The 16,003-nt window shown below is 38.7% G+C and overlaps 1 non-coding gene across 1 annotated transcript; it reads left to right on the top strand.

Moving 5' to 3' along the window:
• Window positions 1-1,388: 1,388 nt before the first annotated feature.
• LOC112322540 (small nucleolar RNA SNORA7) lies at window positions 1,389-1,527 on the top strand. Its single transcript, XR_002976652.1, has one exon. It is a non-coding gene; the product is annotated as a small nucleolar RNA SNORA7 (small nucleolar RNA).
• The last annotated feature ends 14,476 nt before the right edge of the window (window positions 1,528-16,003 follow it).

Below are 16,003 nucleotides of genomic sequence, written 5' to 3'. Positions count from 1 at the left end.
AGGCTCCTTAACTAATCTAATATTCAAGCTCATAGCAACAATTTTGTAAGGTAACATCATTACACCAGTTTTACAGACGAGGAAACTGGTTAATTAATCAAGTGAGAGGTTAACTGAACTGCAACACATAATTGCAAAAAACACTACTACTAGTTGAAAGGTGATAAGAATCTTTACATGAGATGAGTAGAAAGCACTGGGTTACAGTCTTTCCAGGGGTGTTCCAGAGAACTGAGTTCAAGTTATGTGTGGTTTTCTAAAGCAGAACTAGGATCAGGATCAGGAGGACTAATGTGGCACTGGATGATTTGTGTTTGCATAAAAAAAGAGCCAGAAACAGAGAAATGTCAGTATTCTTTAACATTGCCGAGAGGCTTTGGGCACTGGAGTTGATAAAAACTGTGAAGGTTAAAAAAGATACTTTTCCTCCCACCTCTAAGTTCTTCCAACGGGGCTAATAATCAAATTAACAGTGACAGACTAACAGGAGAAAAATCAAAATGTTAATACTTGTGCATGGGGAATTCACACAATCATGAAAATTCCAAAGACAGTGAGGCAAATTTGGTATATATGTCATTTTGGACAAAAGAGAAAGGTGTGTGTGGGGGGGGGTGATGTGAGATTTCAAAGCAAGTAGGCAATTTATAGATAGCTGAGGAAGAGGGGAACAAACAAGGCTGGTAAATTTTTGCTAGGCAACCCAGAAACAATGGGACAAGGGAGGGGAGGAGACCTAGTAAACAAGTCCCTGCTTGGAGTCATCCTGTCTAATGCTAAGGTGATTATGCTAAGGTTCTTTTTGTGAAGCAGGTTTTCCCCTTTTAATCTCTTAGGCAGGAAAGGGAGAGGGTCAAATGTTCTTTCTCAATAACCAGCATAAAAATCAATATCCCAAAGGTAAAACTTTGGGATAAAGTCCCCCTTCAAAACACCGTGCGAGAATTGAATGCTTTCTCTAATTTCTCTTGCTATTTGATACAGACTTCATGAGGATGCAAGAAGAAGGTAAAGGAAACCAAAATTCTGCCATCCTGAAACTGCCCTTTTGAGATGCTGATTTTAAGCTGTTTGTTAAGAAACAAGACTTAATAGGGAGCCTTTGACCCTCGCCTGCTTTCCTGGGCAAGAGATTCAGATAGAGAAACCTGCTTCAGGAAGGAGATCTTAGGATGTCAACTTAGCCTCATTTGCATTAAATGTGGTAAACAACAGGGCTTCAGGCAGGCTCTTATTAGCTTGATATTCACTGTGACCCATAGTTTCTGAGTTTCCTAGCAAGAATTTTCCTGCCATGTATGTTCTGTTTTTCCTCAACTACCTGTAAATCATCCATTCTCACTTCTGAAATCTAATATCCCATCCCCCTTTTGTCCAAAATGTCTTATAACTCCCAGGATTGTGTCTGGAGAGTGGCTAATATTCTGCCAGCTTCGGAGATGGGAAGGAAAGCAAGCTTGGTAGAGGTACCCATTCCAATCCCCTCTTGCTCCATAGCTGGTAATTGGAACACACTCTGTAATAACATTTTAAAAAATGCCTTGTATACTCAATGTTGCCTCACTGTCTTTGGAGGTTTCATGCCTATGTGAATTCCTCATGTGCATGTATTAAAACTTTGATTTTTCTCTGTTAATCTCATTATTAACTGAGCTAGAAGAATTTAGAATGTGAGAGGAAAAGTATTAAAATTTTAACCCCCACAGGGGTCTATCCTTTTTAGCATGTCTGTTGCTAGAGAAAATATAAAATCTGAAACATTCTATAGATCAGTGGTCTCTAGCTAAAATAAATCCCAATAAAGGTCTCTGTCCTATGCTACAAACAGCAGTAACATAAATCATACTTTAATGTGATGCTAAGGAAGAAAAGCAAAGGTCCACCATTTCATATTGTGATCTTCACTTTCTTAGTTATTCATTGACATGAATCAACTTGGAACCCATACCTTAGCAGATTAAAAGGTTACATTCATTCTCCGACCAGCTAGTTTCTACATGTTCTATCAGAGCTATTTGGGGTTTTGTTCTGTTCTGTTATTACTTTGATTCAACTAATGTAATAGCAATGCTCAGCCTGAGAGAACAATGTGAGGAAATGCAAACCTTTCTAGGCTAGAAAAGCAACTGCCATTAAAACCATGAGAGGAAAATAATCAAAGCACAAGGTTTGCCCAAGCAAGGGAAATACAGCAGGTTGAAAGTGCTCCTTTGCATGTGCACATGGGCAGTGCTTTGTAATTCTGATGAAGACACAGTTGTTCTGCATTTTTCAACCACAACAACTTGCTCTGACTTTGTAGGTTTTCATGACTCATCAGTAAATCTGATGTTTCTTGGAGCCTGGCATATGTCTACCCCATTCCATCCAGCTCCTTAGATTGAGGCTGAAGTTGAAGCATCCGTGCACCAGCTGCAGTGCCAACACCTGGAAACAGTGCTGGGGACCCATCTGCCCTTTTCCTCTGGCCCCACTCCCTGTCCATTGAGAAGTAGTGCTGTCTCTTGTTCTCATTCACTGCCATGTTTCTCTCTCTCCTGCTCAAAAGAAAACTTCTAACTAGATTAGGTTGAACCATTTTGTAGCTAAAAAGTGATCAAATGTCAGCTATTTCATATAGTTTAACCTAATAAAATGGAACAATGGACCTCATTTATATAAGAAAAGGAGATTTGGGGAGGAAGGAGTTGGAAATATGAGACAGATATTTCAATAAGAGAACTTTGGAGAGTATCCCAGAATGAGAAGGAAGGCTCCAGGTCCCTAGCCCTTAGCATTTCTATGTTAAAGACAGAGGAACTACCTTGACTGAGCCATTTTACAATTGTAATTGCCCCTGTTCAAAAAATAACTGTAACTCCAAAGGGTAAAATCTCTTTCAGTTTTTCTTTCTATGATGGAGGGAGCAGCAGCAGGTAACTGCTAAGAAAATACTTGAGCTGTCACATGTATTTTGGTCTCTGGCCTCTGGGGAGAAAGACAGAGTTAAGGTCCTGATGATATGTGCCCTCTGATCCTGGAAATTAGTCAAAACATGGTCATAGTCACAAAGAAAGAGCAGTGCCTTCATGCAGGCTCTTCTTCATTATTACTTGAGAGTAAGAAAAGCTGTTTCCATGGCAAAGGCAATGTATAATCATGTGGAAAGTGAACTATAAAAAGTCAGGGTATTGTGACCAAGGATACGGAATGATTACACTGGTGTGAATGTCTGTCCCTGCATCCCTTCATGCGCTTGGTTTAGTCCTGTCTGATTGATGTTTAACTCTTCTTACTCACGCTTTTTTCGAAAAGCTAGAAATTATAGAAAATGTTCCAGGGTAGTCATAGTTTTCTAGCTTTAACTTTAAAAGAAGAGAGAAAAAACTGCAGTCTCAGAAGTACATGGCTTATCCACCATCAAGAAGGAAGTTTAAATGACAAAAGATTTCAGGCATGAGAGCTCATGTGCTCTTTGCAAGGAGCAGATTGATGACCAGAGAAGCCCACCCTCAGGAAATTTCCCTGGCAATTCTGGAAGGGAGCAGCAGGGTACTGCTTCAAACCTCCATCCCACTAGCACCCCAGAGTCTCTGAATAAAGTCACAGACTGACACATGTGAGAGATGGTACTGCTTCAAAGCTTTAGAACCACAAAATCATTGTTTCAATATCAAAGCAAGATCAGCAAATTCCATATTATCCTTTGCATCCCTGGGCTTTATTATATATATATCACAGACTTGAGGTGGATTGGCTACCTTTTCTGCATTTGACTGTTTTTTCAAATTATTATTCTTTTAGCAGGTGTAGTTAGAAAAGCTTACTTACATGTTATCTGTCCCTCAGTGTCTTCATCTGTGAAACAGAGATAATAATACACCCTTCATAGGTTGTTGTGAGGCTTTATTAACACTGAGTTCATAAATGTAAAGTATTTAGAACAGTTCCTGGGTCATAGTTTGCCCTGAATTTTAGATACTATTTTATAATATATTTAGTTACTACTATTATAAATACTACCACTTCAATAATATATCACATACTCTTCTGTATAAGATGAGATTCTACGTCTCAAATAGGGATGCAAGTCTGATAAGAGGGAGGTAGAGACATAATTCATAGCAGTATCTATTGTGTGGTGCCTGCTGAACCAAAGATATCTGGGGTAATTAATCTAGGCAAGTGGGAGGAGAGTAAGATGCAGGGAATTGGGCCACAGATGACCTGGGTATATGCTCATTGAACCTGGTAAGAGGTATATGCAAAGGTCAGGGAAACCTAACCAGGCCCCATAAAAGGATATGAACAGTCTTTTGTTATCAGGTTGTCAATCTTCCCTGAGCTAAAGATGCATAAATTCTATCCAATCTGCCAAACACTTGTTAACAGAGAGGCAAAGAATCACTTGGGGCCCCACAGAGTATGACAAAACCATCTACCTTAGTAAAGGGTTCAAACAGCAAACCTCATCAAGGAATACAACCAAAAGTAACTGGTTTCCATGTGAACTTTGATGTTTTTCTCCCAAATTTCATGAATCTGATTCTTTCACATAACAGGAATAATTCAAATGTTGCTGCCAAAATATCATGGGATAGGATATGGGACTTACAGAGTGGTTGTATAAGTTTAACAAATCCTCTCCCCAGAAAAATAGTGACAAAACTGGAGAAAACTGTCAAAAACAACAATAAGTTGAGAAGAATTTATTCAAGAAAATCTACTAAATCTCAGTAAAAACAATGGGATCCTGTGACATTTGAGCTAGGGGCTGCTTCCATCCCCACTAGCTCTGTATTGTACAAGATCTATTCTGGGTGGGTAGGGCAGCTCATGAAGACAAGCATCTCCTGTCTTCCTTCAGCTCTGATTTCATAGTGTAGAGGTTACACTCTACCTGTGGTGGTAGATAAAGGCTTGTGGCTCTCCCCTCTAAACACCCCCTACAGCTCCAAATCTTTAGCACAGAGGGTTGACTCTGGGTAAGATAAGCAGGACATGAAGAACAGTAGTTCCTATATGTCCTTATTGCTCCAACTCTCCCTAGGGTGGAGAGATAGGAGAGGGCATGTGAAGATTGGCAGATCTGAGACCCTGCTTAAGAGGAGTGACTTTATTTCAAGCAGAGTATGGAGAAATCTATGTCTGGCAGTATTGTTGAAAATAAAGATCATACCAGCTAGCAATTAGAGAAAACTAACAGTTCCATGACACCAGTAGAGGCAAACAAAATGGCAGACCAGCCAGAAATTTCACAGGAAGATCCAGGAAAAGAGAAAGTCAAAGATCATACTTACCCCTGGTATTCCAGAGAGCTATGTGCATGGGCAAGACTGCCCTCTTAGAGCATCCAGAGAGGGTACTTGTGAACTTCTAGTCCCTGACTGAATGTGGAACATACTGGCAAGTTCTCTGCACTTTGAAAGCAGTCCCCAAGCCACACACAGTTCCAACATCAAAGGGTGGAAAGCTCACTGGCTTAGGGGGCATACACACAACTTCTGGCCAATCATCAACTGACCAATAAACTCTGCTGACCAGGGATGACCCTTAAGATGCCAGGTTTAAAATAAGAACAAGATTATGTATTTTGCTGTGCAGAAGCTTTTTCATTAGATATAGTCACATTCATTTATTTTTGCCTCTACTTCCCTTGCCTTTGGGGTCAAATTCATAAAATCCTCTCTAAGACCAACATGCATAAGTTTAGTACCTATGTTTTCTTCTGTTATTTATTATTTCAGGTTTTACATTTAGGTTTTTGATCCATTTTGAGTTAATTTTTGTATATGGGGACAAACAGTAGTTTCATTCTTTTGCATGTGGAATATAAAACTGAAATCAACAAATGAACAAAGAAGAAAAACAAACAAAAACTTATAGACACAGACAACAATATGGTGGTTACCAGAGGGAAGGAAGTGGGAGGTTATAAAGGGTAAATAAAGGGGAATAAATGGTGACAGAAGAAGATTTGACTTTGGGTGGTAGGCACACAGTACAATATAGAGATGATGTAACATAGAATTGTACACTTGAAATCTATATAATCTTATTAACCAATGTTACCCCAATAAATTTAATTTTAAAAAATCAACTAAAAATAAGAATGAGCAGTCATATCACAAACTGCATAGTACAAGAGAAATATATTTCACAGAATTAGCCCAAGCAGGTCACTGAATGAATACGCAAACAACATAAAACCATCAGCAACAAGAACCCTGGAAAGAGGTGGGCAGGAGGGAAGTGGAACAGGGTAACCAAAACCAAGAGGTAGAGCACTGACTGGTATGGCTCGGTTGGTTGGGCATTGTCCCGCAAACCGAAGGGCTGCTGGTTCGTTTCCAAGTCAGGGCACATGCCTGAGTTGCTAGCCATGCTCCTGTTGGAGGTGTGCAAAAAGCAATCAATTAATTTTTCTCTTGTACATTGATGTTTCTCTCCCTCTCTCCCTCATTTCCTCTCTCTCTAAAAATACATAAATAAATAATTTTTTAAATCAAGAGGTAGCATAAAATATTCTAAAAAATGTCCAATTTTCCAAAACAGGGTGAAATAGTCAAAGAAACAGGGAACTGTGACCCATGCACAGAACAACCAGGCAATAGAAATTGCCATTAAGGGGGCCAAGATTTGGACTTAGTAGGAAAAGACTTAGAGCAGCTTTTATAAATATGTTCAAAAACCAAAGGAAACATGTTTAAAGAAATAAAGATATGTATGATGACATAGCTCATGAAATAAAGAATACCAATAAAGAGATGAACATTTTTAAAAGAACCAAAGACATCAGGTGACTGGTTGCTCAGTTAGTTAGAGCGTGGTGCTGATAGAAGAACCAAAGAGGAAGAATAGTGTTGCAAACTTCAATAACTGAAATAAAAAACTTACTAGAGGGCCTCAACAGTAGATCTGAGCTTGCAGAAGAAAGAATCAGAAAGACTGAAGATAAATCAAAAAAGACTATCCCATCTAAAGAAGAGAAAGAAGAAAATAAACAGAGTCTCAGAAATAGTTGAGACACCATTAAACATACCAAGCCCTGGCTGGTATAGCTCAGTAGATTGAGTGCTGGCCTGCAAACTGAAAGGCTACTGGTTTGATTCCCTGTCAGGGCACAAGCTTGGGTTGCTGGCCAGGTCCCCGACTGGGGATGTGTGAGACACAACCAATCACACTTTGATGTTTCTCTCCCTTTCTTTCTCCTTCCCTTCCCCTCCTACTAAAACAATAAAGACAATTTTTAAAAATAAAGTGGAATAAACATACCAACATATGCAAAATGGGAGTGCTGAAAAGAAAGGAAAAGGAGTAAAAGGCAGACAAAATACTTAAAGAAATAATAGCTGAAAACCTCCCAAACTGGGAAAAGATCTCAATTTTTAATGATGAAATTAAATGAAGAAAATCAATAAATACCCAAAAGAATTGAAAACAGGATCTCAAAGAGATATTTGTACACCCTTGTTCACAGCAGCATTATCCACAATAGCTAATCCAAGTGTCCATTGATTAATAAATGAATAAACAAAATGTGATATATACATACAATAGAATATAATTTGGTCTTAAAAAGAAATGAAATTCTGACACATACTACATGGATGAACCTTGAAGACCTAAGTGAAGTAAACAAGTCACAAAAAGGCAAATACTGCATAAGTCCACACATATTGTATGAGGTATTTAAAGTGTCAAAATCATAGAGAAAAAGTAAAATGCTAGTTTTAAGGGCTTGGAAGAGGGGTAATAGGGAGTGACTGTTCAATGAGTACAGACTTTCAGTTTTATAAGATAAGAATTCTGGAAATTGATGGTGGTGATGGTCACACATTATGTATGTATTTGATACCACTGAACTTGTATACTTACAAATGTTTTTTAATTTAATCTTTATTTATTTTTTCCATTACCATTTAATCTCCTTATATCCCACCCTGCAATCATCACACTGTTGTCCATGTCCATGAGTCCTTTTTCCTTTTTCCTCAATCTCTCCACCCCTTAACCTCCCTCAACCCCAGCTCACCACACCTCTTCTATCTTTGAGTAAAATGACATGTTCCCCGAGCCTCAATTTCTTTCAATAGCTTCTCTCTCTCTGTATCTTGGTTCTAATAAGATCACTGAATTACATAGAGATTGTGGTCTATTATAAATATTTTTTATCAAAATGGTATTCTTAAAGCTTCATTCATTCAGTCACTTCATAATTTCCACAAATATTTATTGAATCCCTGTGATGGGACAAATAAGACAGGAATATCCCTGCCCCTGTGAAATTTACAGTGTAGTTTGGGAAACAGGTCAATAGAGAGGATGCTGGGGGAATGTGTAGGAGGAAGGTGTAACCCCATTTCTTAATCTGTTTTGCTCTGTGAAGCATAGGAGAAAGCAATATAACTTCACTGACCTGGGGCAAGGTATCCTGTTTCATCAATGGGCATTTTAACAGCAAGACAGGCACTACTTCTTCCTAAACTGGCCTATCTTTCTGAGTGTGCATGAGCATTCTTGAACACATGACAGGTCTGTATTCTTCTGGGGTTTCCACCATCTCTCAGTGCCTCTTAACACCACTCACACCAGAAATGTGTAGAGATCCACGGACCTTCCAATTTTCTTGCCTTGTTAGCCCAATCCTTGGCCATAGCCTTTTATAGGTGGGAGAGATATGTGCTCAGTTTTTAGACTGTCAATCTCAGCATATTCGGGGTATGTAGAAGCTCTCCAAGAGTTATTCACTGAAGCCCATGCAGAGAAAAATATGCATTGGAAACCTTTCTGTTATGTAAGCTGGATACCATGGTAACAACCAATTTCTTTCAGATCTTGGGAATTTTAAATGCAAAATGAGTTGAAAAATCCATTTGTATTTACAGGATTCAAAGCTTCATGAAAGGTTGCAAGGTAGTAGGTACTACAGACTAACCATACAGCCAATATTGGTGTGTCCATTCATGAAAAGTATTTCACATTGATTCTACCATACTTGGTATATCAGGCAGCCCTCCACTCGTTTCTTACAACTGAAACAAAACAAGGCAAAACAAATCCTCTTTACATAGGTAGTGCAGGCTGTTTCTCCACAAAAGCTTTCACTCAGATTCCAGAGCTCCCCTCCATGCTTGAATCCGCTGTGTGGGCTCTGGCATGGGGCCTTATGTCATCAACAGGTTGATGGACCTCATGGGAAATGTGCCTGCCAATTAGGCTAGAATCCTGGTGTACCTTGTGCTATGTTGGGGTAGGGGGGACTGGTAAACACAGGTCTTTTGAAAGTTATTTGTAGTTTTTAAAAGCCTTGTCTTAAATGTATTAAGATTTCAGTGGACAGTCAGAGAAAGACAAATACCATATGATCTCACTTATATGTGGAATCTAATGAATAAAATAATTTAACAAACAAAACAGAAACAGAAGCATAGATACATAGAACATACTGACAGCTGTCAGGGGAGAGGGGAGTTGGGGGACTGGGTGAAAAAGGTGAAGGAATTAAGCAATATGAGCACATAGACACAGACAAAAGTATGGTGATAGCCAGAAGGAAAATGGAGTGGGAGGAGGTAGAATAGGGTAAAAGGGGGATAAAGAAGATGGAAAAAGATTTTACTTTGGGTGATGGGTGCATGATACAGTGCACAGATGATGTTTGGCTGATTTGTACGCTTAAAACCTCTGTGGTTTTGTTAACCAATGTCACCCCAATAAGTTCAATTAAAAAAAGATTTCAGTGGACATAGCTGTCATAAAATATTCTTAAGACCCAGTGTCAGGAATCAGGGATATACAAGGGTGGGCAAAATAGGTTTCCAGTTGTAATACAAATAAATAATATAAAATTAATAAATATTAATACAAGAATAAATTCTGTGCTTTGTGTACTCACAACTGTAAACCTACTTTTGCACACCCTATATAGAAATGGAAAAATATGTAGGGTCTTTATGTAATCATGGTCTGAATATTTGGTTAAATGTCACACAGTTGCTGATGGTTATACATCATGGGTACCAAATTTTACACACATCTTAGAATAAAACAGAGATTCTGGAATCAGACTACCTAATTCAGGCCAGGGCTCTTCTGCTACTGCTTATGTGACTTTAGATGAGCTATTTGCTTTTTTACCTTTAGTTTCCTCACCTACACCTACTGGTACTTCATAGGGTTGTGAGTATTAAATAAAGTTAAACAATAGCACCTGGCACATAAGCTAAGATGCAATACAATATGCCTTGGAAAATATAAATATAAATCCGCAGGTCTATGAGAGCAAAGAGGAGCCTATGACACCCCTGAAAGGCTTCTTACAAGTGTTGCTGGGACCTAAATTGCAGGGAGAAGAGAGAAACTTGGGGCCAGAAGACACCAATGGAAGAAAGAGAAAGGGAGCTTGGGAGAGCATCATGGAAGGATCTTGTCACTAAACTGTGAACAAAGGAAGGCAGAAACTAGGTCTGTTTTATGTCTGTGTCTCCTGGATCCATCTGAATGCCTGAGCATAGTAGGTGCTCAATGTCTGTAGTATTGAATAGAAATCATTGAACTGAAAGGATTTGGAAGCTTTCCAGAACTGCACAAGGGGAACAAAACAATTCTGTTGCCAAAGAACCAGACTGAGACTGAGAACATTTAGTCACAATCACGGGTATTATCGGGGTCATTTATGAGGTGAGTCATAAGTAATTTTTTAATACTAATAAAATATGGAAGATTCTGAATGATGTGCTCTTTCACAGATTCAAGGTTATCACTATAGCAATGATGTAGTCCAATATGCTTTGTTGAGTGGGTTTGCTCATGGGGACATTGCTTTCACGTGCATGCTGATTGCAGTATAAGTCAAAACAAACAATCAGAAATAAAAACAAATGAACATCACTACTCAGACTGGAAGAGAGGTGGACGAGGTTGATGTCTAGGGTGAACCAGAAAAAAATCAGTTCCTTTCCTCTATCTTTCCCCCCAGGACCAGAAGTAGGTGATGCTGCCTTTACAGGAAACAGTAGAAATAGTACTTTTGAAAGGTTGATTTTAAGAATACTAAAACTACCTCACACCTGTCAGAATGACTATCATACATAAAGCAACAAACAACAAGTGCTGGCAAGAATGTGGACAAAAGAGAACCCTAGTGAACAGTTGGTGGGAATGCAGACTGGTGCAGCCACTGTGGAAAATAATATGGAATTTCCTCAGAAAACTAAAAATGGAACTGCTTTTTGACCCGGCAATTTGACTGCTGGGACCATACCTTAAGAACCTTGAAACACCAATCCAAAAGAACCTATGCACCCCAATGTTCATAGCAGCACAATTTACAATAGCCAAGTGCTGGAAGCAACCTAAGTGCCCATTGGTAAGTGAGTGGATCAAAAAACTGTGGTACATTTACACGATGGAATACTGCGCAGCAGAAAGAAAGAAGAACTCCTGCCTTTTGCAACAGCATGGATGGAACTGGAGACTATTATGTTTATTGAAATAAGCCAGTTGGCAAAAGACGAATACCATATGACCTCAATTATAACTGGAATCTAGTGAACAAAATACACTAACAAGAAAAATAGAACCAGAGACATGGAAACATGGAACAGACTGATAGCTGTAGGAGGGGAAAGGAAGGGGAAGGGATTAGTCAAAGAACATGTGTGAATAAGACACGAACATGGACAATGGAAAGGGGATTGACTGTGGGAGAGAGGGGTGGGCTGGGTGGAGAGGGGTAAAAGGGAAAAAATTTGGGATAACTGTAATAGAATAAACAATAAAAAGTAAAGTAGGAAAAAATACTAAAACTGAAAGCATATCATTCATATTTGCTCAGCACTTTAGAGATCCAAGGCTTTCATATGCATTATCACGTGTTAGATGATCAACTTGGCTTAAGTGAGTGGCCTGTAGTTGAAGGCTGACTATCACAGTAGGCAGTGTAAACTCTACAGGGATGTTGTCCAAATGGGATCTGAGAGGTACAGTTTTCATTCATGGGATGCACACCAGCTTTGTGTTAGGGATTTCATGAGCCATATCTTCCCATCGTCCAGACACATTTTCAATTAAGGAAGGAAGGAAAGAAGAAAAGGAAGATAATGTTTTTCTTATATTTGTCTTGACAAGCAATTTGGGGGGCATGGGTTATATCTTTTGGGTTCCAGTTTGTCTGCCAGTTTCACGAGGCAGGTAAGAGGAGGCAGGCTTAGATGGTCACGGTCACATCACTTTCTCTCCACAGCAAAGGCCTTTTTTTCTGTTCTTCCACTGAGACTCCTATGGACCATACTGGCCCCACACTAGCACTCAACAGAAGTTGGTTCCAGATTCTTTGCTACTATGGGTTATTTATTATATCTAGATAATAGGTCCTTGATTTCAAACAATGACCTTTTCAACTGGTTGCTCTACTTTAGTACTTCATCGAACAGACTATACATTCATGGGTAAAGGAAACGTGACTCCATATGCAAACATTAAGTGAGGTAGATAGGTAGAATTCTTCATTTCCATTTTAGAGAATGTTATTTACTCTGATACCTTCATCCCATAACAGGAGTGTTACAAAAACACCTTGAGGTTATTGATCATGTCTCCTTGCATTCTTTACAATGTCTTGGCCAGTGCTAGACACATAATAACAGGTATGACCTCAAAATCATTATCTATAGGAATATTGGCTTTGCTTGGTTTATTCACTTATTGCTAAGTTCCTGTTGTTGCTATTATTGTTCTTTTAAGTCTATTTTTCTGCCTGAACTCTATCTTTTTATGGAGAGACCCCTAAATGAAATGATACTGTGGCTACCTATTTAAAAAGTAAATCGGCAAAGTAAAATCCAGGGAGGCTATACTTAATGCTACTGAACTGTACACTTAAAAATGATTAAGATGGTAAATTTTATGTTATGTGATTTTTAGCACAATAAAAAAAGAATCCAGGCAGGCTGAAGCCAGATGTCTCACTTCTTGCACGTGCTAAAAGGTGCACAGGGCACTGTTTGCAAGGGGCAGTTACGCACTGGTAACCCTCTTACCCAGTAATGTATTTACAATGAATCCTTTGTAGCAACAGATCAAAGAACAGCTTTTATTTCCCTATATCCTCGTATTTGATTGTACAGCAAATTAGCACAAACACACGCCCAGAGACCAGCTTCAGTTTCCTCTTGCCCCACAGGCTCTCTAAAGAGAACTATATTTTCTGACCTAAAAGCAAAGTTTTGCAAAGAGGAATTTCTGAAAAACAAGCATTTGTAACTGATGTTAATAGTATTCATCTTGAAAAATTACCCATTAGCTCATGAGAAAACATCTCTCTTTCATAAACTGTGAGTGAGTGACAATGTGGGGATGGGGAGAAAAACAGTAGAAACATACAAAATACTATGAATGAAGCAAACACATAGGCACATATATGTGCATGTGTGTAGACTTATGCACAAAACCTTCATTATTTTTATGCTTTTATTTCTAAAGTCCCAGATAATGTCAGGTAAAATTGTAACTTATGACTCAGTCAGGGCAATACCTTTGCTTTGATAAATCAGTGTTAGCTAAGTCAATTAGGGTGGGGTGGCAAAAAAAGATGATAAGCAGCAAATATATTTGTTCAGTGGAAAGACAGAACACGTTAGCTCTCACTTTGAAGAGCTGAGTTCAGAGGTTTCAAAGGGCACACAGGAAATGCTCCAACAGCATAAACTGTGCCCCAAGCATCATTCCAGCAAACTTCTAGCCTCTGCATGGCTTTATCTGATCGCATGACTCTCTATCTCCAGATCCAAGGCACCCACAAAGAAAAATGACTTTGTGATAAAATCAGGGGCTCAGGGTTTTAATCATCTGTATGATCACTGGAGACTGGGAGGTATAGAGATGAGATTGTCAAATGGCCAGAATCTGGTGGGTTCTCCAATAACAGATTCTTGAGTTATTGGAAAGTTTATTGTTTGTTGATTTCTGGTTCTGAACTTATTTACACAGACACATAGTAACTGTTTTCGGCACAGATGTAACAAGTTGATTACCAAAAAGAAAACCAACATAGAGCTCTGAACCAGGCCTATAAAACATTACAAACTCACCTCGTTTCTTAAAAATATATAAAAGGCACGATTTTGGTAATGATGGATGTGCACTGAGTATGACTCGGGTATGCCTTGGACCGAAGGAGGAGAAAAGGCGGCATTTAGAGCTTGCCATTTTGCTTTTCTAAGGTTTGAAAAAGGCACCAATTGAAGTAGTTATAAATAAAAACCGAAAGACAAAATTACAAGTGCCATTATTTTCCCAATACAAAATAGTATACACTGAACAGATAAGTGGAACTTGATGGAAAATCTTCATGGAGGAAATGCAATATTCCTTTTTCTTTGCTGCTCTGTGGATTGCGCACATTGTGTGAGATTTGGGGCCCATGTTTAGAATAGAGTGTATACTTTGAGAATAATAGTAAAACAACATCAAAGACATTTCATGGGAAAAGAGAATACATTAACTACATATCAAGTTTGGAATCAGATACTGTAAGTTAACATGGAACAGTTTCACAGAAAATTGTTTATGTCAGAGGAGATTATGCCCAAGTTTTCAAATACCCTGCTTGCATAAATATTCAGGAGAAATCAATATAGATATCACAGATAATTCAGAGGACATAATCTGTGATCATAATTGGATATTTTCACAAATGTTTTCCTGAGAAAAATTAGAAAATGAAGTTAGTCATAGAACAACTAGACACTGTAATAAATATATACCCCTCAGATACGCCCCAGCTATAAGGTTTTTTTCTGTTTTCCGCAGATCTCTTTAGCCTATGAAAAACTTCTCTTCTTTAAAACTTATGTGTCAGGTATTACAAAACTCAAAATTTGCACTTTTACTAAGAGAAAGAAACTGTCGATAGCAATGCTGTGGTTTTCTCACATATTGCAAAGAACCAGTGTGAATTTCCCTTTTCGATTCATAGATAAATTGCAAACATAAAATTCAAGCAATAATTATGCTGCCTCTGATGGTTCCTCTCTTTGTTTTTCTCTGCTTGGTTTCTCTGGGAGACTAGCCTAGTGTTTCCTCCAACTACTCAGGAGTCCCAGGGTTTCTGTTACAAGCCCTGCAGACATGGAATAGAGAAGTCATTTTCTTTAATTTACCATGACTTTACTGTCCATGGTCTATAGTCACTCTGTCTAAGCAGGCACCTGTGGGTAAAAGGAGAAATGAATTTTCCAGAATAATAGTACTGTCTTAACTCAGGAAATTTTCCTGGATTGTTGGGAGTCAGTAAAGCAACACCGAGAAAGTACAGTGGTCTTTCAGAGCAGCACGCCTTGAATTCATGGTCATGAGGGTCTTACTTGCTGCCTCCCAGAATAAGCAACCTGTTACAGGAGTCTTTATAGAGATCTCTAATTGCTGTTCATCCAACACAATTTTAAAGCATGTGTTTAAGAAACTGTGGGAGAGGGTAGATCCAATAACTCTTTTCCTGAGCAGTCAAATGAAGTCAAACAAAGCAATACTGATGGTAGTGCAGCAGAAGGAAAACTTCCTCTACCCTCTTAGATTCAGTTACTGGGGCCTGTGAATTAAACTGGCAAAAGACAGATTAACAGGAAAGAACACGTAAGATTTTTAATTGATGTTAATATTTTATGTGCACAGGGGCTTCACAGAAAATAAACCCAAAGGTGGTGAGAACTTTTAATGAAGGGTAATAAATTGTAAAGAAGGGACTAGACATAGGAAAAGGGATTTGTGCTCTGGGGCAGTAAATTGTGGGAAGGTAACTAAGAAATGTATGATAGATAAGGGTTGTTTAGTAAACTTTGTTCTGCAGACTCAAGTTGTTCTCCTCTGATAAAAGTCTTGTCCTCTTCCTGGTTTGGGAGAAGGAGACACCTTTACAAATTGAAATTTATGTTACCTTTACAAAGGGACATTTATGCCCTGCTTTTAAGGCAGAAAGGGGGAGTTCTTCCTGAGTTTGTTGCTTTTCAATTTCCTTCAGCTC

Source organism: Desmodus rotundus, chromosome X (genome assembly GCF_022682495.2).
Source record: "Desmodus rotundus isolate HL8 chromosome X, HLdesRot8A.1, whole genome shotgun sequence".
Classification (NCBI taxonomy): domain Eukaryota; kingdom Metazoa; phylum Chordata; class Mammalia; order Chiroptera; family Phyllostomidae; genus Desmodus; species Desmodus rotundus.
Note: the sequence above shows the minus strand (reverse complement) of the source record. Positions and strands in the feature narration are given on the sequence as shown.